The sequence below is a fragment of the Alligator mississippiensis genome, chromosome 7 (assembly GCF_030867095.1).
Source record: "Alligator mississippiensis isolate rAllMis1 chromosome 7, rAllMis1, whole genome shotgun sequence".
NCBI lineage: Eukaryota > Metazoa > Chordata > Crocodylia > Alligatoridae > Alligator > Alligator mississippiensis.
The window spans coordinates 34,221,973-34,248,966 of NC_081830.1; the positions used below are offsets into that span (position 1 = coordinate 34,221,973).

At 47.8% G+C, this 26,994-nt stretch overlaps 2 pseudogenes; both read right to left on the reverse strand.

The window, feature by feature from the left end:
* Nucleotides 1–300: 300 nt before the first annotated feature.
* Nucleotides 301–12,492, reverse strand: LOC102566979 (olfactory receptor 4D9-like; annotated as a pseudogene).
* A 12,962-nt stretch (nucleotides 12,493–25,454) lies between these two features.
* LOC102566749 (olfactory receptor 4D5-like) lies at nucleotides 25,455–26,390 on the reverse strand (annotated as a pseudogene).
* Between the last annotated feature and the right edge of the window lie 604 nt (nucleotides 26,391–26,994).

Below are 26,994 nucleotides of genomic sequence, written 5' to 3' on the forward strand. Positions count from 1 at the left end.
AGTAGCCATCCAGGTGCTTCTCTAGCACTTTCTTGAGGTTGGTCTCTGAACAGCTAATAGTGGAAGGCTTGTAAGAAATATGTAGGACCTGGAGAAAGGTGGAGGGTGTGTGACTGAGTGAAGAAATAGCCATTTGGATGGCTGGAAAAGACTAGAACATTATACTAGATGTATACAAATCATATATGACTGATGTCATATATAATTGTTATGGTTAGAGATATCAATATTATCATTGTTATTATTGTATCTTAGCTGAAAGGTTTTGCAAAGTGGAAAACACTGAGACTATTTAACAAATTAAGGTTCTGATTTCTTTCCTGAGAACAGGAGTTTCCACAGTAACCTCTGAATGGCAATTTTCATTTCAGCATTCCTCAGTGTGTAGATCACTGGGTTTAGCATGGGGATGCCCACTGTGTAGAGCACAGAGATTGCTTTATCCACTGTGAATTTCTGCAAGAGTCTGTCATAAATGAACATGGCAGGTCCAAAATGCAAGCACTCCAATGTAATCCATGTAGTACAACTGGAAAGAGCTTAGTGCTTCTCTTCCATAACATGCATTCTTATCTTGGTCAAGATGATAGTATAGGAAATGAGTAATGCAAAGAAGACCCCAGTGATTACAAACTCATTGTTGGAGACCATCAGCAAGTCTATCACAGGTTTCTGTGCAAGCAAATTTCACAACCTGTGGGCCATCACAGTATAAATTATCCAGTACATTAGGTCCACAAAAGGGCAACTGAATGAGCAGTGCAATTTGGACAACAGACTGGACAAAGCCACCCAACCATGCCCCAGTCACTAGCCCTATGCAAGCACCCCAGTTCATGATGATCAACTACTGTAATGGTTTATAGATGGCCACATATTGGTCAGCTGCCATCACTATGAAAAGGAAGACGGAGGTGCCCCCCGAGAAGTGAAAGAAAAATATATCTGTATCAAGCACCTGTGAAATGAGATGGTTTTGTGTGGGGACAGGAGGTCCCTCAGCATCTTGGGGACAGTCACTGAGGACTTGAAGAGGTCCAGGAAGGCCAACTTGATGAGCAAGAAGTACATGGGCACATGGAGGTGGTGGTCAGAAATGACTGTAGTGATGATAGTGAGGTTACCAAGCCAGGTAGCAATGTATACTATGAGAGAGACCAGGAAGAGGAAGCACAGCAGTTCAGGATTCTAAGAGACACCCACAAAGACCAATTATTTCACTGTGTTAGTGAGATTCTCCTGATTCATTTTGTGTTCTTAAAGTAGACCTGTAGGAAGAACACTGAATGAGAACAAAGTTATTTTAAATTTGTGTTCTCAAAATATTGCTAACCTGTCATATTTCCTTAGAGGCTTTTCTTTTGAAATTCTCCTCCTCACATTTGTTCCCACCTCAGAAAACAATCATCATCCTAAAACCAAATGCTGAGTCAGAGACGAACCTAGCCAAGAAGTTAGAGGGAATTTTTGGAACGCCTCTCAGTCTGTTTGTACAATCATTAAATTATATTTATAAAAAATAGAGCAAAAAAACTGGAGATTAACATAGAAAATAGATGAACCACCATGATGATTTGATTTGGGAAGCAAATGCCATGATTTAATGTCTAACTCAAGAGAAATTGAAAGTCCTCTCTGTTTATAAGAACCTGAATGTGTGAGGTGAGTGATTCATTGACTTGCCCACCAGTTTACATTCAGATGTATCAAAAACAAACAACAGCAAAATAACTTCTTGAATGAGATTTAGTCTGCTAAGCACTAGATGAACTCAAGAAAAAAAAGAGGCCTCTAAATCTTTACTTAAATGTTAGTCATTGTCTGAGAGACTTCAAAGTTACTTGCACTGCTTAGCTCATAAGTACAAAAAGCCAGTAAATTCTCAAGCTACAATGGCTCAGGCAGACTATTAACATCCTCCCTGTACAGTTGTCCAGTGACATGTTCTTCCCCGATATTCATAGACCACAAGAAGAAACTGTGCACTCCTTTTCCCATTGCAGAACACAAGTAGTGACAACACTAGAAAAGACATTTTAGGTTGACTTTCTATGGTGCCTTCTTCTCTGTCTATGTTTCCTTATCTGCTTTTATGCAGATACCTGCAAAGAAAATTCTCATTTACATGTTGCTATTTGTGAGCATGCTGAGTAATATCCTCTTGTCTTCTTATACTCGCCTGCCACAACTTGGATTTAATAAGAAAAGGAAGGAGATCAGTAAGTTGTTTACTTACTGAATAAGTCCATGACCAAGGAATAGCACCCAGATGATACACGTTCAAATTATAGATTTATTTCTTTGAAGTAGAAGATATAACAACAGTAGCCTTGCCCATGACTTCACGGGTGAAGGCAGTTGATTTGAAAGTGAGAAAACCCCTGAGCTAAAACTTCTACAGATACTTTGTTTAAACTAATCTGCATCGCTAATTGCCTCGTTAGCATTCAATCCCCGCATCTTTTACTCCTCATCCGCAATTTGTGCTGGGAGCATTCCCTGCAGCTCCCACACAGCTCTTCTGGTTATTTTCTCAACTGTTGTGGTCCCCTCAGGTCAGGGACATATCTGGAACCTTATTTCCCTGCACATTGTCTCAAAGGCTCTGCTTTTTAATCGGCTCTCTGCAGAGCCTGTTCCCACTGCCTCGGTGATCCTTCAGACTCACCACAGAAGTGCGATCCATTGTAGCCATGTTTGTTGGGTCTGACCTGTGGAGTCTTCAGGTAGTCAGGAGCTACCAACATCCTTCCCAGCCACAGGTAAGGCTTCTCCCTGTTTATCTCTCCTTGGGGTCTCAATCACCCCCTTGTTTCTCTTCTGGTGCTCGAAGGCAATTTGTAAATGTCCCACTGCTGGTTTTATCCCTGGTTTTTGTGGGCTAATCATCTGGTCCCTTTTCAGGTGAGAAATCCTCTCCACCTGACAGGGTGCATTTGGAGGTCACTCCTCCCAGAATTAGCCCCAAGTAACAGGGCTCCTGCTTGAGTCCCTGTTACACACCTCCCCCCTAAGTCCAGCAGTTCCCCTGCCAAGTAGCAATCTCCTAGGAATCCTAAGAAATCAATTCCCCAAAATACAACATGAGGGAAAGTAAAGAAAAAAGCAAAAACAGAAAGAGGAATCCAAACAAAACAGACAAGAAAATAGAAGAGCTTGTCTGAGTGTCTTTGTGCAACTTCCATTAGGTAAGTCTAGTTATCGTCTCAGTTGTCATCTGGGCAGAATAGGAAGTCAACGTTTCCACTCCGTCTTTCTGCCCAGTGTTTCACTGAAAAATAAAAAGGTTGTAGGCTAGGGACCACCTCATCAGCCTAGCCATCTGCAGCCATCTCAAGGGAGCATGGTCTGTGATCAACACAAATTTCCTGCCTAGGAGGTAGTACTGGAACAATTCTGTTCCCCAATGTATGGCTAAACACTCTCATTCTATTGTAGAGTAGTGGGTTTGTGCTGGGTTCAACTTTTTACTGGCAAAAGCTATGGGTCTCTCTTTGCCCTCATCTTCTTGAAAAAGTATTGCTCTGAGTACCACCCCTGAACCATCTGTCTGTAGAAAGAATGTCTTTTGAAAATCCGGAGTATAATAGTGGGTGATGGCACAAAGCTTTGTTTAGTTGCTTAAAAGCATGGAGTGCTTTTGTGTTCCACTGGACCGGGTTACAGCAACCCTTGGTCAATTCTGTTAAAGGAGCCACCTTCTCTGAGAACCCCGGATGAATTGCTGGTAATAATTAGGGAAGCCTAGGAACGACCACAGTTGTTTAAGGGATTTTGGCAAAGGATGCTGTCATGTGGCTGCCACTTTGTCCGTTACTGGTTTTACGGTGCCACGGCCCACAAGGAAACCCAGGTACTGAGTCTCTCTCTTTCCTAGTGCACACTTCCTAGGATTGGCTGTGAGTCCTGCTTGCTTCAGTTCCTCTAGTACTCAATATAGATGCTGATGGTGTCTCCCAGTCTGGCAAGAAGATGATAATATCGTCAGTATACACTGCAGCATACTCCTGGTGGGGTGCTAATATCTTTTCCATCAATCACTGAAATGAGGCTGCTGTCTCATGGAGCCCAAATGGCATCCTTTTAAATTGGAACAGGCCCCACAGACTGCCAAAAGCTGTCTTTTCTTTGTCCACTGCTGCCATAGGAATTTGCCAATAACCTTTAGTCAGATCTAAGGTGGATGTATACTGTGCTTGGCCGACTTTCTCCAACATCATCTATTTGTGGCATTGGAAAGGCATCAAGAAGAAATTTAGGTGTCAACTAGTATAGTTTATTACTACCCTAGAGCATTCAGAAGGCTGTTGGCAGATATGAAAATAGAAGATAAGAGAACTGAGAAAACTAGTGTCCTAAACCACAGCTCCATTCAGTAGATAAGTGTCCTCTACAATTTTAAATAATATTATTAATAATAACAGTCAACCCCTTTAGCAGTACTGACTCTGATCTCAGGGCTGGCTGCTTCTCAGTGATGGCTGTCTGGTCTCAGAAATGTTCTGTGCTATCATGACATGCGAAGAGACATCACCATCACAAAACACTCCTTTATTCTGCTTCTGATCCTCCCACAAACAGTAACAATAGGATTACATAGCTCCAGAAGTCCACCATAGTGAAGTGGAGGAACCAACAAAGCTGTTGCTTTTGGCATCATCTGACAGTCCAGTTCCAAAGGGAATGTTTCACTTAAAATTTTGGTCAGAAGATGTTTAATTGTTAAGTCAAGTAACTTCTGTGGCAAGAGTGTTATGCACATAGTTATTTGGCATGTAGAAACCATGGGCAGAATCCCATTAGCCTGTGATATGGAAAACATGGCTTCCAGGCCCTATAGCTAATCAAAGAAAAGTAGGAGTTTTTTTAACTTGGGTCCTTTCACAAGCTCTCAGGGTGACTTCAGTTCCCTAAGATTTTCTCCACTGTCCTGCTATATGGATACAAAATTTTGCACCTGGGGTGAGCCTTTGTTTCTAGGAAATCTCAATGTCCTGCCCCCAGTCTTTGCAGCTTCAGTGGAGGAAACTTTGCAAGCTTACTGGTAATTACCCAGTTTTCAAAATACAAGGGACTCATCTCTGTAGAAATTGAATGTCTAGTATTCAGCAGCCCTGGGATCATCCTTACCACAAGAAAATTGATAAAAGTGTTAGGGTAACAATATGGATTTTGGATATTGGGGTAACGATATGAAATTTGGGGAGTACTGAGTGTACAGCTGAATGAAAGATTTTTCCTGTGTCTCAGCAAAAAGCTGCTGGTCACAAGGCTGGATGATGTATTAAAAGGTAACCTCAGCAAAAGCTTTTAGTCACAAGGCTAGCAGATATATTAAAAGCAACTAACTTAGCTAATGATTAAGTGGATTCTTAACAAAAGGATCAGCTGTGAAGTACACGATGTGTTAAGCAACTAGTGTCAGGAGACAAAAGCAGAGATACAGCCTTGGAGATGGGAAGTCAGCAAGAACCAGTGAGAAACACAAGTGACCAAAAGAAGATAGGGGTCAAAGTCTTATGCATGCTGTCTTAGGGGAGAGGCATGTAAATGAATAAAGTGCATGGCAATATCATGCTAAGGAAGCAAACAGAGGTGGAGCTTGAGATGGGAAGAAAAATGGGTGGAATCAAAGGTGGGATGAAGCAGGATAAATGTTAATATGTATGAACCAAGGTGTATAAATATAGGAAAGAACTGTTGTTCAGGGCTGCTCCCCATACTCTGTCAGTGAGCGAGCTCACCTGAAGCTGCCTCCATTCTGAATAAAGCTGTTCTGAGCAATGTGTGCTGGTGTTTGCTCCCTGCTCTTCTCTGGCTAATGAGCGACAGGATCCATGGGCAATTGGACCATTGTTTCCCTAGTTGTTGGGCACAGCAAGGAGTCGGGGTCTAACAAAAAGTATAAAGGTTTATTACATATATTGGAAGACGAAAGAAAAAAAATGAAATGGTGAATGTTAGTGTGTCCGCGCAGGGTACCGCCTGATCCCTTGGTTCTCTCCTGCCACGACTTCGATCTTATCAAAGAAATAGGGAGGGGAGAGATGTTGCAATGATTAATACCCATGGAAGGACCACGCTTGGTCTATTTTACATTCTAGGTGCTTTGTTATTCTTCCTTTTACAGGGAACCAGGTGGAAGGCAGCAGCTTGTCAGAGTGGTTCCTGGGATCACCCCCGTCTTATGAAGAGGATCCCTGGCACCTCAATTGGGACAGTAAGTGAGGCTGTTCCAGACCTTGGGGGCTCGGACAGTAAAGAAATTTTTCTTTATGTCCAGCCTGAAACGGTCTTGAAGTAGTTTATGACCATTCGACCTAGTTGTCATCCCTTGGGGTGCTCTGGTGAACAAACGTTCCCCCAGATACTGGTGGTCACCCCTGATAAACTTATAGGTGGCCATCAGATCACACCTGAGCCTGCGCTTTTCCAGGCTAAAGAGCCCCATGGCTCTCAGCCTGTCATCATAGGGTCTGCTTCCCTGACCTCTGATCAAGTGCGTGGCTCTTCTCTGGACTCTCTCAAGCTTCTCCACATCCTTTTTGAATTGTGGAGCCCAAAACTGGACGCAGTACTCCAGCTGCGGCCTCACTAAGGCCAAGTACAAAGGGAGAATGACGTCCTGGGATTTGCTTGAGAAGCATCTATGGATGCAAGCCAGCGTTTTGGTCGCTTTACTAGCCGCAGCATCGCATTGCAGGCTCATGTTCATCTTGTGGTCAATGAAGGCCCCCAAGTCTCTTTCTTCCATAGCGCTAGCCAGCGTAGCACTGCTGAGCCTATAAGGATGCTGCGGGTTTTTCTTCCCAAGGTGGAGAACCTTGCATTTATCGGCTTTGAACACCATCAGATTCTCGTCCACCCACTTGCTGAGCCTGTCCAGGTCAGCCTGAATAACCCACCTGTCTTCTGGTGTGGATGCTTTGCCCCAAAGTTTGGTGTCATCGGCGAACTTGGCCAGTCCGCTTCTGACTCCAGTGATCACATCATTAGTGAAGATGTTGAACAGTATGGGTCCAAGGACAGAGCCTTGGGGGACCCCACTGGTCACAGGACACCACGATGAGTGACTTCCATCAATTACTACCCTCTGGGTCTGACCCCGGAGACAATTTTCCAGCCAGTGGATCGTGGAGGACCCAAGGCAACAATTGGCTAGTTTCTCCAAGAGGCGATCATGGGAAACCAGATTGAAGGCTTTTTTGAAGTCAAGATATATGACCTCAATCTCTTCTCCCTTGTTCAGGTGATAGGTCACATGGTCGTAGAAGGAAATGAGATTGGTCAAGCAAGACCTACCCGCAACAAACCCATGCTGGTTATGCCTTAAGATGTTGGCGTCCGCCAGTCCATTAAGGATGGCCTCTTTAATAAACTTTTCTAAGATCTTCCCCAGGATAGAAGTCAGGCTAATGGGCCTATAGTTAGCCAGATCCACTTTCCTCCCTTTCTTGAAGATAGGCACCACATTGGCCTTCTTCCAGTCTTCGGACACTACACCAAAGTGCCAAGAGTTTTCAAAGATCCATGCTAGAGGCTGGGCTATGATGCTCGCCAGCTCCTTGAGTATCCTGGGGTGAAGATTGTCAGGGCTGGCTGACTTGAAGGTATCCAGCTTCTCAAGATGTTCCTTCACAAAGTCAGCATCAATGGCGGGCAGGGGATCACCCTCACCCGGACTTTCCTGTCCCGTAGCAGGCATGGGCATCCCATGGGACTGATGAAAGACCAACGCAAAGTACCTATTTAATAGGTTGGCTTTTTCCTGGGCATCAGCTGTCAGTTGCCCCATCTGGTTCAGCAGGGGTCCAACGTTGCCCCTGCTTTTCCTCCGGCTCCCCACATATCTGAAAAAGGACTTTTTATTGTCCTTGATGCTCAAAAAAGCTGGAGTTCAGTTGCAGCCTTGGCTTTCCTGGTCTGCTCCCTACAGGACTGGACCAGTGCAGAATAATCCTCCTTGGAGGTGACTCCCATCCTCCATCCTTTGTAGGCCTTTCTTTTTAGCCTCAGGAGGTCTGCTAGGTCCCTGGAGAGCCAGGGGTGGATGCTGTGCCCTCTTGCTGCCTTTCCTCTGAGATGGAATAGACTTAGGTTGTGCTTTGAGGATCGCTCCCTTGAGGAGCAACCACTCTTCTTGAACTCCCCTCTCCCTGTGGTCATGGTCCCTTAGGGCCTCACTGACAAGCCTCCTGAGCTTGTCAAAGTCGGCTTTCCTGAAGTCAAGGACTTGCGTGTTGCTGACTGACTTGCCAGCTTTTCTGTGGATGGTGAAGGTGATCAGCTCATGGTCGCTGTCACCCAGCTTCCCATCGATCACTAGGTCGCCAACTAGGTCATCCCCAGTAGCCAATACCAGGTCGAGCAATGCTTTGCCTCTCGTTGGCCCATAGACTTCTTGAGTCAGGTAGAGGTCATCCACGCATGAGAGGAAGCTTTGCGACCACTCAGATTTTGCTGAGTGATCCTTCCACGAGATGTCCGGGTAATTGAAGTCACCCATGACAACCATGGTCCTGGAGCAAGCTGCCTTAGCCAGTTCCTGGGCAAACTCCTGGTCAAGCTCAGGACTTCGGTTGGGAGGTCTGTAGTAGACTCCCACCATTGTGTCCCCTGTGCTGTGTTCCCCACGGATTTTAACCCAGAGGATCTCCAGTCGTCCACCCTAGTCACCAGTATCGGTTTGCAGGGACGTGTAGCTTTCCTTAACATAGAGAGCTACACCCCCGCCCCTTTTCTCTACATGATCCCTCCTGTACAGGGTATAGCCATCTATACCCATGGTCCAGTCATGGGTGGAGTCCCACCAGGTCTCCATTATCCCTATGACATCATAATTATTTGCACTGAGCAGGAGGATGAGCTGCTTATTCCCCAAGCTCCTGGCATTTGTGTACAGGCAAGCTAGTGTCCCCTGGGGGGCTCCTTCCTTGCCCACAGATTTTACTAGGGCTGGGGCAGGGGTGGGCTCCCTTAAGTGCCTTGACCTGCTGGCTTTGCAAGGATTTCTCAGTGAGCCAGCAGTGGCGGTAGTCCCCCTGTCCCCCAGCGGGCTTAGTTTAAAGCCCGGTGAAGCAGGTCAACCAGTGTGGCTCAGAATAGCCTCCTCCCTAGGGGAGAGAGGTGGAGGCCATCTCTTCCCAGCAGCTTGCTGCCTCTCTCGCCAAAGAGTGGGCTGTGGCCATGGAAGCCAAAGTCTTCCTGATGACACCAGTGCAGCAGTCTTTGGTTGACCACGTGGATCCTCCTCTCCCTCCTTGGCCCATAGCCTGAGACTGGGAGGATCGATGAGAACACCACCTGTGCCCCCAGACCCTTTAGCCCCGCTCCCAAATCTCTGTAGCACCTCATGACCCGGCTGGGAGTGCTCCGAGCCATGTCATTGGTGCCCACATGAATTAGGAGCATGGGATAGTGGTCTGTGGGATTGAGGAGCTCTGGGATCCTCTCCGCAATGTCCCAGATGCGGGCCCCCGGGAAGCAGCAGACTTCCTGAGCTAAGGGCTCGGGGCGGCAGATTGCCCCCTCAGTCCCCCTCAGAAGGGAGTCTCCCACAACAAACACCTTACGTTTTGTCTTGGGGAGAGCAGGGATGGGAGCTGCAGTTGGGCCCATGTTGCCTGCGGGAGCCGGCAACTCAGTAGGCTCTGCTGGAGCGGCAAGAGGTGCATACCTGTTGCTCAGCTCCGGCGGGGCAGGGGCCTTGGTGCGGTGGGCCTTAGGGCCCTTGACCACCATGGTCCATGCCCCTGGCTGGACAGAGCGGGAGGTCCTGGAGTCCTCCTTTGGCCTGGAGGGAGACTGTGGTCTACCCTCCGCCTCCAGGGGGAGAAGGGCCTGGCAGTAGGAGTCTATCTCCTGCTCACAGTCCCTGATGGCACGCAGTCTCTGGACTGTGGCCTGGAGCTCCTTCAGCTGGCGTGCCAGAGACCCCAAAAGGGAGGAAACCCCACAAGGGGAGGTCACCATGCTCCCAGGCCCCAGAGCCTGAAAAACGGACAGGCAGCCCCCGCAGCCGAGAGCCAGGGGCTCCGTCTGCATGGAGGCCGGAACCAAGGGCTCCGTCTGGGTGGCTGTCTCCGAGGTGTCGGGGGGGGGGCCGTGGAGCACGAGGGGACCCTCGGGGTGCAGTGCGTGCCCATTCGTGGCATGCCTCTGGTAGGTTGACTATGGCTGGGACTGTCTACCCTGGGGGGCACTCAGGCAGGGTCTTGGGCCCTCTTGTGTGCCCTCCCACGTGAACTCCGCGCTAACTCACATGCCGGCAGAGAAGCACGCCTGTTTGCGCAGCCTGTTCGTGTGGCTCCGGTCGCGTGGCTCCCTGGGGGGCTGGGTGAAGTAGGGGCCTGGGCGGGGCTTGACCCGACCCAGCTCCACTCAGCCGCCTCCTCCCACACACACACTAAGGGGTTAGCCCCCTCTCTCTATGGGCCCCGCTTACCTCCGGCTGTGCTGGGGGTTGGCGGGGTGCTCCGCGGCTGCTGGAGGGTCTCTGGGGGGCTTTGGGGGAGCAGGGGCGCAGCAGGCTTTCACCCGCGTGTGTCTCGCCGTTCCCACATCTAACTGGGAGAAGAAGGGTTTTCTTTGTTTCTCTCACATCTGGGCTTCCCACTGCTAATTACCTCATTAGTGGCTTGTTACAGGCACCGCCCAGTCTCTTTTGCTGCGCAGTGCTGGCGTGCGGGTTCAGGAGTTCACCCACGGCCAGGTCCTGAGATCTCGGCCCCCAGTGTCCCTCTCCCCTCGGGGTCTGGATGCTATGCTGGGACTCTTCAGGGGTCTAGGCTGGTCACCCCTTGCCTCCTTTGGCTTTTGGGTTGCCTCTCTGCGTCCTGGTGCCAAAACTGTGGCTTCTTCCCATGCAGCAGCTCCGCTCTTCCCTGCACTCACTACCGTTCCCACAGATTCCTGGTAGGTGGTGTGTGGGCCTGCTGGTCCTGAGCTCTGGGATCCCTTGGCTCCCGCTGATCCTGCGTTATGGATCTCCTCTTGGATCTTCTTCTCCAAGAGTCTCCCCCACAGCTTCTCTCTTGTCTTGTGGTGCCCAAAGGCAACTTCCCTGGGCATCGTCCTCTTCATATCCCCGGGCGCCGAGCCCCATTGGCTCTCCATGGGCGTGGGGTGTCTCCTCGCCAGGTCATAATCACTACCAGCTGCGAGATCTCGCAAGTAACAGGGTTTCAGTTTGTAACCCTGTTACACACCTCCCCCTCCAGTCACTTGGTTCCCCTCCCCTTTGTGAGGTGTTGGACAGTTTGGTGTGGAGCCAAGCTGTGGGGTTCTGTCTCCCAGGAAAGGGTGAGAGCAAGAGGAGAAAAGAGAGGAAAAAATAAAAAGGGGGAAAGGAACTGACCAGAAAACAAAAGGAAAGGAGACAAGAATCTCTCCTTGACAACTCTTGCTTGAGTTAGAAGGTCCTAGCTTGGTACCTGACCTTCTGGCGTGTCTTCTTCGACAGGTATTGTTTCCTTGCTAGGGTTGTCTTTGGGGTGCGATAAAAAAATCTACATTTCTGTTCCTCCGGCCTGCTCAGTGTTCCACAGAAAAACAGAAGGGTTGTAAAGCCAGGGACCATCTCATGAGCCTGGCGTTAGTCAATCTAACTGTTCTTAACCATCGCAAGGGCGCGTGGTCTGTGATGAGCATGAACTCCCTGTCCAACAGGTAATACTGGAAGAGTCCTATGCCCCATCATGTTGCTAGGCACTCCCTCTCCCAATTGGGAGAAAAGATGACAATGTCATCTATGTAGACCGCCGCGTAGTCTTGATGTGGGGCAAGCATGCGCTCCATTAACCGTTGGAAGGAGGCAGCTGCCCCGTGTAGCCCAAAAGGCACTCTCTTAAATTGGAAGAGCCCCCATGGGGTCCCAAAAGCTATTTTTTCTTTATCTTCTTCTGCCATCGGGATCTGCCAGTACCCCTTGGTGAGATCTAGCATGGATATAAATTGGACCTGTCCTACCTTCTCTAGCATGTCGTCAATCTGGGGCATTGGGAACGCGTCAAATATGACAATTTCATTTAGCTTCCAGTAATCGATACATAAGCGGATTGACCAGTCCTGTTTTGGCACCACTACTATGGGGCTCCTTCATGGATTTTTGGATACTTCGATAATCCCTCGTCTCCTCATTTGTTCAATTTCTTGCCGGACGGCTGGCCATAGGTGGCACAGTAGCTTCCTTCAGTGATCCCTAATTATGTGTCTGGGGGGGGGAGGAGGGGGGGTCACAATATGGTGGTGGACTCTTCTAGCTTCCCCAGGAATTTCCCTGAAAACGTCCTGAAATTCGGTAATCAGGGTTTTCATCTCGGCCTGCCAGTTCGGGTCTAACTGGCTATCTACTCTGGGCTCCTCTCGGGCTTCTGTCAAGTCTTGTATGGTGATTCCATTCTCTTCTTCAATCTCGTCCACCAGCTTTACCAGCCACCCATCCCCCGACATCATTTCTGCAGTAGATTGATGTGGTATATTTGCCTTCTCCATGTCGGTGTTGTTCATAAGGCCTCATAATTTGTGGGCCCTGTGCATTGTCACGCAAAAGGGCCCTTGCCACTGGGCCATGAGATTGTGGGTATTGTTGGGGAGCAATACCACCACCCAGTCCCGTACCTGAAGTTCTCTTTCAGCAGATTGGGAGGTGTACCATTGTTTCTGCTTCTCTTGGTATTGACTAAGGTTCCTCTGTGCTATTTCTTGGGCTTCCTGCAGTCACTTTCAGAACTCCCCCACCACCCGGGGTTGGGATGGGTCAGTCCCAGCTTGCATCCACTCTTCACATCTTAGGTCTAATAACCCTTGAGCGCTATGCCCATAAATCAATTAGAATGGGGCGTACCCGGTTAAGGCTTGGGGGGCCTTCCTTATAGCGAAAAGTAATAGGGGTAGCATGGTATCCCATTCCCAAGGATCCGCCTGTATGCATGTGCTAATCATTCCTTTAAGGGTGCAGTTGAATCGTTCCACCAGGCTGTCAGTCTGGGGATTATACACCGAGGTGCGCAGTTGTTTAATTTTCAACACCTGACAGACCCCCTTTAAAATCTTAGACACAAAATTTTTCCCCTGGTCTGTCAGGATTTCCTGGGGTATCCCCACCCAGGTGATCCACTGTAGTAATGCCGTCACTATAGCTAGTGCTGTCATGGACCTCAATGGTACTACTTTGGGGAACCGAGTGGCATAATCAATGATCACAAGGATGAACTGGTACCCTGCCCTACTACATGGGAAAGGTCCGGCTATGTCCAAGGCAATACGGTCAAATGGCCGTTCAATCGGGGGCATGGGTATTAAGGGAGCCCTAGCCAGTTTTACTCCCCCGGTCTTCTGGCATTCCGGACACTCCGCACAGAATTTCTTTGTCATCTTGTATATGCCAGACCAGAAGATCTTGTGTTAAGTCTGGCCTCTGTTTTATCTCTCCTAAGGTGCCCTCCCATGGGCAGGGTATGGGCAACCTGTAGTAAGTCCTCCCAATATCTCTGGGGAACCAGGATCTGGACTCTCTCTCCTCCCTCCTCTAGGTCTTCTACCCTGTAAAGCAGGCCCCTCCTTACCTCATAGCATGGGGTTTGGGGGATGGGGGGTCTCAGGGCTGCTCCAGTTGCTTTCTTATGTTCCCTGAGCTGGGATCTCCATAGGTTCTTAAACAAGGGTTCCTGGCATTGTTCTTGGCAGAAGTCTCCTTCTCTTATCATCTGATCGATATCAAGACTTTCTTCTGGGTCCCTGAAGCAAAGGGTCTGGGGCCTCCTTTCATCTCCCCCAGGCATGTCTGCCATTAGCTGGCGAATGACCTCTTTCAGGTGTGGCCAATCCATGCCCAAAAGCATAGGACAGGGTAACATTTCAGCCAGCCCCACCGGGATCTCTTCTGTTTGCCCCAGCACCAAGAGTTCCACCTTTCTTCGTGGATACGTGTAGGCCGCACCATGCACGCGTATCCTGGAGACAGGGGTTCCAGTGCTACCTAGATGCAGGGGCAGCAAGTTGCTACGCACCATTGATTGGGAGCAGCCTGTATCCACAACCACCAGTATGATCATGTTACCTATACAAACCTCCACCACGGGCTTGCTCTTCTGGCCCAGACCTCGGTGGCACCCAAAGCTGCAATCTATCTTCTCATCGTGTGTCTCAGGCATGGGACTGGGGGCCTAGGGCAAAACTGGGATGTCACGGTGTGGCGTCCTGTAGGATGGCCGTGATCTCCCTAAGGCCCCCTTCCCATGCCAAGTTGGCCCTAAGGGCACTCTTGATTCTTGCCCGCCACATGTTTTTGATGGTAAAGATAATAGGGAGGCTGCCTTTACATCATCTTGGACATGGTTCTGCTGCACTCACTGACCCTGTGGATTCTTGAACCCTTTGTGGGTCCCATTATACAATGGGTGTTTTGGGGCACCCTAGCCTTATGGGCTATGCGTGGCTCCAACCACCCCTTTACCATGCCCCAAGCCTTGCAGATGGAACCGACGTTGTTTGGTCTGGGCCCTGTTATGATTTGGCCCCCTTGTCCTCCCTGGGTCCTGTCTCACTCTGTGTCCTCTCTGGTGCTCGGGCTCTCCACAGCCCTGTCTTGCTCTGTGCCTCACTGGCGCTCGGGCTCTCCACGGCCCTGTCTCACTCTATGCCTTCACTGGCACCTGGGCTGTCCATCACTGCAAAGTGCTGCACCCTTTCTGGTGCTGGGCTCAGTGCCCTGCAAATGTTGCGCCCTCTCTGGCACTGGGGTTGCGCCTCACTGGGCGCTTGGGGTTGGCACACTCCTAATGCTGCGCCTTCTCTGGTGCTTGGGTTGGCGCATCCCAATCACCGTCCCCTCACTGGGGCTTCTCAACCGCTGCCCCCCTCTCTGGGGCCGGGTCCACGCTACCGTGGATCCCCTATGAGGCTGCCTCCATCCCCTTATAGCCTCACCCAAGCCACCAGTCTTAAACAGCAAACAAAACATGAGCCCTTGGGCCAAGGTCTGGAACGGGCTCCCAAGGGAGGTGGTGCTCTCCCCTACCCTGGGGGTCTTCAAAAGGAGGTTAGACGAGCATCTAGCTGGGGTCATCTAGACCCAGCACTCTTTCCTGCTTATGCAGGGGGTCGGACGTGATGATCTATTGAGGTCCCTTCCAACCCTAACATCTATGAATCTATAACATAAACTCAAGCCACCTAGCTAAACATCATTTGAGCCACTCCAGGGGTGCTCCATCCCTCATCAGTATCAGGAGCTGTTCATGAAGTCAGGCCTCTCCCCTTTCCTTGCTCAGGCAGAGCTTCTTCCCCCTTGGCTGCCAGCAGGGAACTGCCACCCTGGCCTCAGCCCTGGGGTTTATATGTGGGCCAGGCCCTGCCCCTTCCAGTCACCTGACCTCTGGCAGGTGTGGGCCACTAGCTCCCTCTGGTTGCCCTGGTAACTAGCAGCTGGGGCTCTCCACTCACTTCTAGGGCTCTTTCCCTAGCAGTTTCCCCTCTTTATAGGAGTAGGGCAACTAAGTGCTCTGCGACATGGGATATATGGCTCTTCTCACCACAGCAGTAACAGACCATTTCCCTGTAGCCCCCTGTATGTCCTCCCTCCGTATGGCCTCTCCTCATCTAGGAGGTGCAGTGGTGGTCTGTCAAGGGGCAGGAGTAGGGCCACCGGCTCAGTCCTTCTTAGGTGCCTCCTCTTCCCCCACAGCTGCTGCATAATCTTTGCCTAGGTGGAGCACCTCCTCCATCATCTTTTGGTGGTGGTGCCAGACCCATCTCTGGGAGCTACCTGTGAGGTGTGTCAAAAATTATTCCAAGACTATCATATCCACTATCTCTTGAGTGGTGTGTGCTTCTGGCCATAACCATCGCTCAACTAGGTCCCGGAGGGCCTGTGCTAGTAATTGAGGCCATCCCGCCTTGGGTCCCTTCTTGGCCTGGAATTTGTGCCGGTACATCTGGTGAAATCTCCAGCCAGTATAAAATAGTTGCCTTCACCTTCTTATAGTGCCGTGTCTCTACCCTATTGAGGGCGTGGTAGGTGGCCTGGGCTGGCCCAATAAGGAGAGGCCCCAACTTGGCCACCCTGCTTCCCAGGTCCCATTTTGTGGCCATTGCTGCCCACTCAAATGCCTCTAGGTAAGCTTCTACATCATCTTCATCTGACATTGGAGGCAGTCCCAGGCCACCCCCTTCTCTTACCAGGGACGTCTGTTGCGCTTCGATCTTTTCACAGAGATCTTGTTGGCATGAAAACAGCTGGATCCTTGCTGAATGCAAACAGTCTGCATCCTCACCATCTCTTCCAGCTGGGCCTGCTGGACCTGGAGGAGTCTTAATGTGAGGTTATGCGCTTGCTGCCAGTCCGTGGGAACCTGCGTGTTAATGGCTTCCGTTATGCAATCCACGTTCCCAGCCAATGCACCAGTTTGTTAGTGTGTCCGCGCAGGGTACCGCCTGATCCCCTGGTTCTCACCTGCCATGACTTCAATCTTATCAAAGAAATAGGGAGGGGAGAGATGTTGTAATGATTAGTACCCGTGGAAGGCCCACGCTTGGTTTATTTTACAATTGAGGTGCTTTTATTATTCTTTCTTTTACAGGGAACCAGGTGGGAGGCAGCAGTTTGTCAGAGTGGTTCCTGGGATCACCCCCGTCTTCTGAAGAGGATCCCTGGCACCTCAATTGGGATGGTAAGTGAGGAGGAGTGTCTTGTCTGCTAGTAGCTGTGTAGAACAATCAGTCCCCGCAGGGTCCCCTCCGAGTCCTTTGCCCTGCGTTGGGTGTTGCCAGGCTTCCCCGTCTTATCCAGGTCCTTGCCCACTCCCCATGATCAGAGAAAGGGAGAAGAAGGGTTTTCTTTGTTTCTCTCACATGTGGGCTCCCTACCACTAATTACCTTATTAGCAGCTTGTTACGGGTGCCGCCCAGTCTCTTTTGCCGCGCAGTGCCGGTGTGCAGGTTCAGGAGTTCACCTGTGGTCAAGTCCCGAGATCTCAGCCTCCAGCGTTCCTCTCCCCCCGGGGTCTGGATGCTGTGCTGGGACTCTTCAGGGGTCTAGGCTGGTGACCTCCCGCCCCCTTTGGCTTTCAGGTTGCCTCTCTGTGTCCCGGTGCCAAAACTGTGGCTTCTTCCCGCTCTGCAGCTCCACTGTTCCCCACACTCACTGCCATTCTCACAGATTCCTGGTAGGTGGTGTGTGGACCTGCTGGTCCTGAGCTCTGGGATCCCTCAGCTCCCACTGATCCTGCATTGTGGATCTCTCCTCTTGGATCCTTCTCTTGGAGAGTCTCCCCCACAGCTCCTCTCTTGTCCTTTGGTGCCCAAAGGCAACTTCCCTGGGCATTGTCCTCTTCATATCCCCAAGCACTGAGCCCCATTGGCTTTCCACGGGCATGGGGCATCTTCTTGCCCCGCCAGGCCATAATCACTACCAGCTGCAAGATCTCTCAAGTAACAGGGTTTCAGTTGGGAACTCTGTTACAGTGGAGACAAATATTCAAAAAGGAAAATAGAAATAGCTTATGCTGAACAGTGACTGTGTCTGCATTTGCAGGTGCTAGCAATCCTGCCAGCCTTTCCCAAATCATTACCAGCTTCACTTGCTGGGGACTAGAATCTTGCACTAGACAATAGGGTTCCTAAACAAATTTCTCCCCAAAAGGCTTCTTTTAAATCCTGTATTTATTCTCTATTCAGGTTCTCAGAGAACATATTTATCTCAGTAGATGTTTTGCTTCCCCCCAGATAGATATCTATCTGACAGGTTAGGTGTCTTTCCCATTATTATTATATTCAGGAAGTACAGAGGCATTAGTTTGCAACTCTCTCTTCAGTTGGGATCTGCTGAGCACAGATGATCCCAATAGGAGACACCTAATGCTTTTTCCTTCTGAAAGATATTTGGCCATTTTTTCTTCTATTCTCAGTTCTTCATAAACAGTCAGTCTCATCTCTTCTCCATCTAATACATATACATGCCAGAGCTTTCTGATATGCAAATATGTGTAGTGAGAAGTCAGTGGGTTTATAGCCAGGACAATTTGTTGATTAAGACAGATTACAAAAATATAAAGATACCATATCTTTACAATAAAGACACCATATAAAGATACCTTAAAATTAAAAAAAATATAAAAATACCATGGTTCATGCAAACATGTAAGTGATAAGAATAAACACAGCTTCACATTGTCCATTTACAGGGAACAAACATGATAGTAGTAAACTCAATTTGGGAAATAGTTACGTACAATAAATAATACCCCTTCCCCTCTAAATAATTACTGCCAATAGGTGTACCCTGTGACAAGTGTTTTAGAGTGTAGTTCAATGCTTAACCTTGTGTGGACTTTTTAAGTTGAATATATGAATAAAATGAACCTTTCTAAACCTCATAGTTTTAGAGTGATGTTGTAGCCATGATTGTCCATGGATTATGTGAAAGGCAAGAATCTTTGCAGGTGATATTTTTTATTGACTAACTTTCAAAACCTGGAATTCAGAGATGTGGGGTGGAGTGAAAATATTGGGAGTCAGGATTCCTGACTTCTGCTACCATCTCTAGAAGAGAATATGAAGTAAGTACACTTAGGTAGTTTCAAGTCTGAGTACCTGGGTTTTGTTACCAATCTGGCAGAACAGCAGGCTCATGACATTTGAGATGAGTTGGAAAACCAGGAATCACTACTTCTAGGACAGTACAAGGCACACCCTATTATTATACTTTCTCCTTCTTCCTATGTCACACGTTCTGTCCAGCTATCACCAGCTGAGAAGTAATTTAATTTTTTTTCTGAACTAAGGAGCATAGACTGTGATACCTATTCACACAAATCCTTCTACACTGGCCAACATTGGTTGGTTCAGAGCAAACTGCTGAAATCTCCCATTAACCCAATTTTTGTTTATTAAAACACTAACTTCTATGGAAAAAATCTTCATACCTTTTGCTATTCAGTGATATTATACTTCCAAATATGAGATTTCATAGATTTCATAAACATTAGGGCTGGAAGGGACCTCAGAAGATCTTTGAGTCCAGCCCCCTGCCCCAGGGGCAGGAATTCAGCAGAGGTCATAGGATCCTAGCAAGATAAACATCCAAATGTCTCTTAAAGGAGTTCAAAGTAGGTGGTTGAACCACCTCCAGCAGCACTCTATTCCAAACCTTGGGGGCTTGGACAGTAAAGAAATTCTTTATGTCCACCCTGAAATGGTCATGGAGGAGTTTGTGACCTTTTAACCTTGTCATCCCTTGGGGCACTCTGGTGAACAGATGTTCCCCCAGATTCTGGTGAGCACCCATTATAAACTTATAGGCAGCCACCAGATCAGCCCTGAGCCTGTGCTTTTTCAGGCTGAAGAGTCCCGTAGTTCTCAGCCTGTCATCATCATGCATGTGGCTCTCCTGCAAGCTTCTCTACATCCTTTTTGAATTGTGGAGCCCAAAATTAGATGTAGTACTCCAGCTGCGGCCTCACTAAGGCCGACTACAGGGGGAGAATGACGTCCTGGGGTTTGCTTGAGAAGCATCTATGGATGCAAGCCAGCATTTTTCTAACTTCACAAGCTACAGCATCACATTGATGACTCATGTTCATCTTGTGGTCAATCATGACCCCCAAGTTCCTTTTGTCCATAGTGCTAGCCATCGTAGCACTGCTGAGCCTGTAAGCATGCTGTGGGTTTTTCTTCCCAAGGTGGAGAACCTTGCATTTTTCAGTGTTAAACACCATCAGGATCTTCTGAGGTCCCTTCCAGCCCATTTCCTGAGCCTGTCAAGGTCAGCCTGGATTGCCCTCCTGTCCTCAGGTGTGGACGCTTTTACCCCAAAGTTTGGTGTCATCGGCGAACTTGCCCAGTCCACTTCTGATACCAGTGTCCACATCATTAATGAAAACGTTGAAGAGTATAGGCCCAAGGAAAGAGCCTTGAGGGACCCCACTGGTCATAGCGCACCACAACGATTGACTTCCATCAACCACCACCCTCTGGGTCTGACCACGGAACCAATTCCCTAGCCAGCGGATTATGGTGAAGCTAAGGCCACTTTCCTCCCTTTCTTGAAGATAGGCACCACACTGACCTTCATCCAATCTTCGGACACTTCACCAGAGTGACAGGACTTCTCAAAGATTCAATGTCAGCTTGCAGGGATGTGTAGCTCTCCTTGACATAGAAAGCTACACCCCCACCTCTTTTGTCCACTTGATCTCTCCTGTACAGGGTATAGCTGTCTATACCTGTGGCCCAGTCATGGGTGGAGTCCCACCAGGTCTCTGTTATCCCTATGACATTGTAATTATTTGTGTTAAGCAGGAAGACAAGTTCCTCCTGTTTATTTCCTAAGCTCCTGGCATTTGTGTATAGGCAGGCAAGTGTTTCTATGGGGTCCCTTGCCTTGCCTACAGATCATTCCAGGGCTGGGGAAGGGGTGGGCTCCCTTAAGTGCCTTGGCCTGCTGGCTTTGCAAAGGTTGCTCAGCGGGCAGCAGTGGTGGTAGTCCCCCCCATCCCCTGGTGGGCTTAGTTTAAAGCCCGGTGGAGCAGGTCAGCCAGTTTGGCTGAGAAGAGCCTCCGCACCAGCAGAGAGAGGTGGAGGCTGTCCCTTCCCAGCAGCTTGCTGCCTCTCACCCAAGAGCGAACTGTGGTCATGGAAGCCAAAGCTTTCCCAATGACACCAGCACCTCAGTCTTTGGTTTACTACCTCGATTCTCCTCTCCCTCCTCAGCCCATAGCCCAAAACTGGGATGATTGAGGAAAGCATCACCTGTGCCCCCAGACCCTTACTCCCCACTCCAAAATCCCTGTAGCACTTCAGGACCCAGCTGGGACTGCTCCGAGCCCTGCCATTTGTACCCACATGGATAAGGAGCATAGGGTAGTGGTCAGTAGGCCAGAGGAGCTTGGGGATCTTGTCTGCAATGTCTCGGATATGGGCTCCCAGGAAACAGCAGATTTTCCATGCTAAGGGGTTGTGGCAGCAGATTTTTCCCTCTGTCCCCCTCAGGATGGAGTCTCCCATGACAAACACTTTGCATTTTGTCTTATGGATAGCCGGGGCAGTAGCTACAGTTGAGCCTGTGTTGCCTGCAGGAGCTGGCAGCTTATCAGCCTCTGCTGGGGCTGCAAGAGGTTCATACTTGTTGTAAAGCTCCAGTGAGGTGGAGACCTTGGTGCAGCGGGCCTTGGGCCCCTTGACCACCTTGGTCCAAAACTCTAGGCTGGACAGAATGGGAGGTCCCTGAATGCTCCCTTCACCTGGAAGGTGACCCTAGTCTACCCTTCACCTTCAGATGGTGAAGGGTCTGGCAGTAGGAGTCGATCTCCCACTCACCATCCCTGATGGCATGTAGTCTCTGGACTGCAGCCTGAAGCTCCTCTAGCTGGCACACCAGAGACCACAAAAGGGAGCAGACCTCATAAGGGGAGATGGCCATGCTCCCAGACCCCAGGGCCTGAAAAAGTGTCAGGCAGCCCCCACAGCTAAAAGCCAGAGACTCCTTCTGTGTGGAGCCCAGAACCATGGGCTCCATCTGGGTAGAGGCCTGTGAGGCATCAGAGTGGGGGCTGCAGACTCTGATGGGACCATCGGGGTGTAGCGCATGCCCATCTGCATGGTGCCGCTGGTAGGTGGGCTTCTGATGGGACTGGCTTCCCTAGGGCTAACTGGCAGGGCCTCAAGTCCTCCCACTCACCCTCCTGCACAAACTCCCATGCTAACTCACACGCCAGACAGACAAGTGCACCTGTTTGTGCGGCCTGTTCACAAGGCTCCAGTTGTGTGGCTCCCTTGGGGGCTGGATGAAGTAGGAGCTGGGTTGGGGTGAGACCCTCCTCGGCTCCTCTCAGCTGCCTCCCTGCAGCTAAGCTGGGCTAGTCCCCTCCCACCATGTGCCCTGCTTACCTCTGGCTGTGCTGGGGATTGGCGGGGGTGCTCCATGGCGGTTGGGGGTCACTGGGGGGCTTTGGGGTGCAGGGGCACAATGGGCTTTCACACATGCATCTCACACTGCTCCCTAAGCCCAACTCCAGGATTCAAAGCAGGGGCTTTGAAGTGGTTTCCCCGGCTGCAATAGGTGTCAGGGTTTTTGTTTGTTTTTGTTCTATTTTCCTACTTTTCAATAGAAAATCCTTCATACCCGTAACAGTGTATAAATGCTTCAAAGTAGGAGGAATTTAAATTTCTACTTATTTTTACTCTTATTAAATGAATTAGTTCTCACTTTTCCATTAATATATAAAATTGTACTTGATTCCTTTTCAACTCTGGAACACAATATAATCATCTAGCAATGAGTTGCATAGTTTAACTACAAGTGAGCAATAGTAGGAGAAACTACTAAGTACTGATGATTGAATTTTGTAGCAATCAAAGTTCATATTGTTTGGGGCTGATGAGTTCAAGAGAACCTAATTAGATGCTCTAATGTAAGTAATTAGATGTTCAAACCCAACGGCAATCCAATGTGACTGGGTTGTCAAAATGAGAAGTTAGAAATATCTGAACCTAAATATTCAAGGAGCACTTTAGAGTGGCATTGCTTTCTCCCTTTTTATTAAGAAAGTGGCCATGAAATTTTCCACAGATTTCTGATAATGGCATGTTTTGATTATACAGATATTTTCTTCAATGTTCCTACTTCCACTGATACTTTTAAAGTTTTTGACAAGAAAATACAGCAAACAAGCTAAGACAGAACACTTTTTGGTTTATAGTTCTTTAAAGCAGAGAAAAATATTCAAGTGTCACAGCTGGCAGGACAGAAACTGTGAAAAATAGACATTCTGGTTCCATAGTCAGTGTTGACTACTACAGACATATGTACAATGGGCCAGGTCCTAGTAGGAATTCGTGTGCCTGTGTAAATGAATAACTGAAAATTCTGGCACTGAGTGCCTTGTTACACTAAGTTTAGGCAGCTCCTGGAGCTCTTTACTCCTGGATTGTCCACACATTAGTTGCTGAAACTAGTTTTAAGCATACTTTAAGTAGCTTAAAGTTATGCCATTCCAGAGCAGGTTTATCTCTGATCCGTGTGTTACCCAGATCATGTTCCATTAATGTGTGGCCACTCCCCACAGATGAGCCATCCAAGTTCCAGTCCTCCAGCCTCCCAGGATGCAGTGTCCTATCCCCTCCCTGTTCTATGTGGACAAACTTTCCATCCCCTCAACTCTACTACCGGGGTGGGGGGCAGGGAGTTCTGGCACCAAGCCCACCTCCCCCTCCTGCCCCCTGGGGTGTGACCTTCCCATTCCCATGGATGCAAACCCAAGCAAACAGATCACAGGGCACAGATGGGTCTGGGAGTTGAATTTAGGGGGGTGGGATGAAACAAGGTGTGGGGCTGGATCAGATCCCCATGAGCTTGGGGGTTCCTTCCTTCACCCCAACCATCCTGAGAAGCATAGTTAGCACTCCCTACATCCCAATTAATTTAAACATGAAATTTACTTCATCTCTTTTTTTAACTTTTTAATTTTATCCTTAAGTGGCTGACTGACTTAATTTCATGACCCTTCCCCCATTACCACTTATATTTTACCTCCCATTTCATTACCTAACCCCAACCCATTTACACACCACATCCTAGTTTCATGCTCCTACTCTCCTCCCCTCAGCTCATCTGTCAAACAGCCCACCTAGAGCAGGGATAGCAGCCTGCCCTGCTTAGCTCACAGCTGTGGCTCTTAGTTTGCTCCTGCTCATCAGCCATCTAGTGACAAGTCACAGCTGTACATGTGGGAGACAGAGAAGGTTTATAGCTTTAAGGTGTGACTGCTCCAAATTCAAATTAGCACTAACACCAATCAACATTTGAGCAGATCAAAGTGCAATGTGTAACAAGGTCCAGAATTTGGAATTTCCTTTTATCCCAGGTAAATAGAATTTCCTTGCTAATGCACCAGGAGGAGGAGGCTCTTTACACCTTTTAAGCTTGATGGCCTAGGAGTTAGGTAACTTGGTGGGGAGTTGGAGTCCCAGGTTTTATATTCACTTCCTCTCCCACCCCAAAACGATTTGAACCTGCTTCTTGGGAAAATGCTCTAAGCCTTTCCCATCACATGAAGCTAGCTAACAGGGGAGCACAGAAAGCTCCAGAGGCATGCCCAGGAGAAAAAATAACATAGAAGAGGGGTATGATTGGTTTGATGGATGCTGTCTTAGAGGGGACAGAGACTTGCTTCCTGCTATTTTGGGTGAATTCTGATCCCTAGGTAAATGCCCTAAACAATGGTTATTGGATTAAAAATGGGAGAGTCCTCCTCTGTGTCTAACTCGTACTACTTGTCTTGCTTTGCTGACTAAAACTTTTGGACTTACCTAGCCTTGCACACATACTTGGTTGACTCTGTTTCCCCCAGATAGCTGCCCTCTTTGAATGCAGCCCTTGGTAAGCTAGCAAAGGCAATACCAAACTTTGCATAAATGCCAAAAACTGCTGTTGTGTAGCTATATATGTGCCACTTAGGTGCACGAACAATAAACAGGATCTAATCCTATCCCACTCCCTCGCATGGAGTCCTTATTATATTTAATATAGACCTGTATATTCCAATCTTTTATCTTTGACATGCCGCACACTACAACTGGCCCAAAGTTATAATAAAAAAGGCTATGTATACAACAAACAAACAACAAGAAAACTAGGAATGTAGCTGAAGCATTTTGTCCCAAGAAAAATATTTTTAATATGTGTTTTCTTTTTCTAAAAAAAATAGTAAATATCCAAAAAAGTAAGAATGCATTTTTTTTGGAACTGTCAGATATCAATCTTCTAATTTTATATGGAAGTTTTTCTGGATGGTCATATGACAAGGCTTTCTGTTGTTTCTGATATGTTGTCCAAGTTTCACACCTATACAACAGGGTAAGGATGGGTCCTGATCTCATGATCACTGAATAAATTATTTTAGAGATGTCAAAAGGCAGCACTAGCAGTTTTTATTCAGGGTTGAATATAATCATCTATGTTTGTTTTGGAAAAGGTGACTACTCAGGTAAAGGAAATGCTCAACATTTTTCGAGCATTGCCTTCTAATTGTAGTATGTGGAGAAGCAGATGATTAGTTTGGGATATGTTGGTAAAGCATTTTGGTTGTTATAAATTTGGCAAGAAGTCCAAGCATTTAATATTCTTCACAGAAGCAGTCAAAAGAGTGACCTGGTGCTTTTCAACTGAGTGGGCACATGACACAATCATCAGTGTGCTGCACATCAGTAATGGAAGCATTGGTTATCTTGGATTTGGAACATAACTGGTTGGTGTTAAAGAGATTTCCATCCATGTCATACTGAAGATTGATGCAAAGGAATAAAAAACACTATATTGTGTCACTCATGGATAATTTACCTTGATTATTACTTTCCATTCCTCCAAAAAGCCAAAGTCAATTAGATCAAAAGCATCTACTGTTGCACTTTTGCAAAGGAGACAGAAGACTGAACATTTCAAAATTAAATTATTGCTTTCATGTTATTCCTGAGAACAGGATCCTGCTAATTAACCTCTTGATGGCAGCTTTCATTTCATTGTTTCTCAAAGTGTAAATTAAAGGGCTCAGCACTGGGGTGACGCCTGTGTAGAGTACAGAGACAGACTTGTCCCATGGGAAAGTACGGAATGGCCGAGCATAAATCAATGTTGAAGGAAGGAAAATTAAGCACACAACTACAATCTAGGCTCCACATGTGGAAAAAGCTTTGTGCTTCCCTTCTGTGATATGTGTCCTTATTTTGATCAAGATGATTGTGTAGGATAACATCAAAATGATGAATATTAGTGTTGTGATCAACCCATTGTTGGAGACCTTTAGCAGCTCCAACAGAAAAGTTTCTGTACAGATCAGTTTGATGACCTGTGGAACTTCGCAATAGAAATTGTCAAGTTTGTTTGGTCCACAGAATGGCAACTGTACTAACAGTATTATCTGGATAATTGAATGAATAAAGCCACCCAACCATGCTGCTGCCACCGGCCCCATACACACACTCTAGTTCATAATTGTTGTGTAGTGCAGTGGTTTATGGATGGCTATATACCGGTCAATAGCCATCACCCCAAGGAAAAAGACTTCAGCTCCCCCTGTAAGATGGAAGAAAAACATCTGAGAAAAGCAGCTGGCAAATGAGACAATCATTCCTTGAGTGAGGAGTCCTGACAACATGAGGGGTACAGTGCTGGACCCATAGGTCACATCTGCAAAAGTCAAGTTGGCCAGGAGGAAGTACATAGGGGTGTGGAGGTGAAGATCAAAGATTACTGTGGCAATGATGGTGAAGTTTCCAATCCAGGTCATCATATAGACAAACAGAAAAATGAAGAAAAGGAGAAATCTTAGTTTAGGATTCTGGCAGAGAACCAAGCGGATAAATTCTGTCACTGTGGTGGTGAAATTCTGTTCCATTTAGTATTGTTGCACAAAACCTGGACAGGGAAGATCAGTAACAACCTCAGTCATAATAAATTATGCATATATGTATATGTGTTAGCCTGTGTGTGTATACATGGAGTTTTATCATCTCATTTGCTTAACAAAAGATCTTTTTTATTCTGTTTGTTTTCAGGGAAACAGAGCAGATGTCTCCCTTTATTCCTTTTTTCATTCACTTTTTCTAATCTTTTGAAATATGTATCAAAATACATTATTTGTAAGGTTTGAAAATAAACTCCTCATTTGAAAAAAATGACCGGTGACTATCAGCAGTGCAACTTCTAGTGCTCAGAGCAACAATTTAATGCTGGTGACTGAACACCAAGAAGTATGATGAATGGAATTTCTCTATCACCAGGGTCATAAGACTATAGAACTGAAAGAAACATCCTGGGTCATCAATACCAGTCCCCCAGTGTCCCAGGCAGATCTAAAATATAATTACCTTCATAAATTGTTAAAACTGGGCATGTCTACATGAGTGATTGATATGCATGAAGAAATTCCACAGCATATTGCTCTGGAGTTTGTGTGCATCACATGAACCCTGGTCAGACAAGAGCCCGGGCTTAACAGA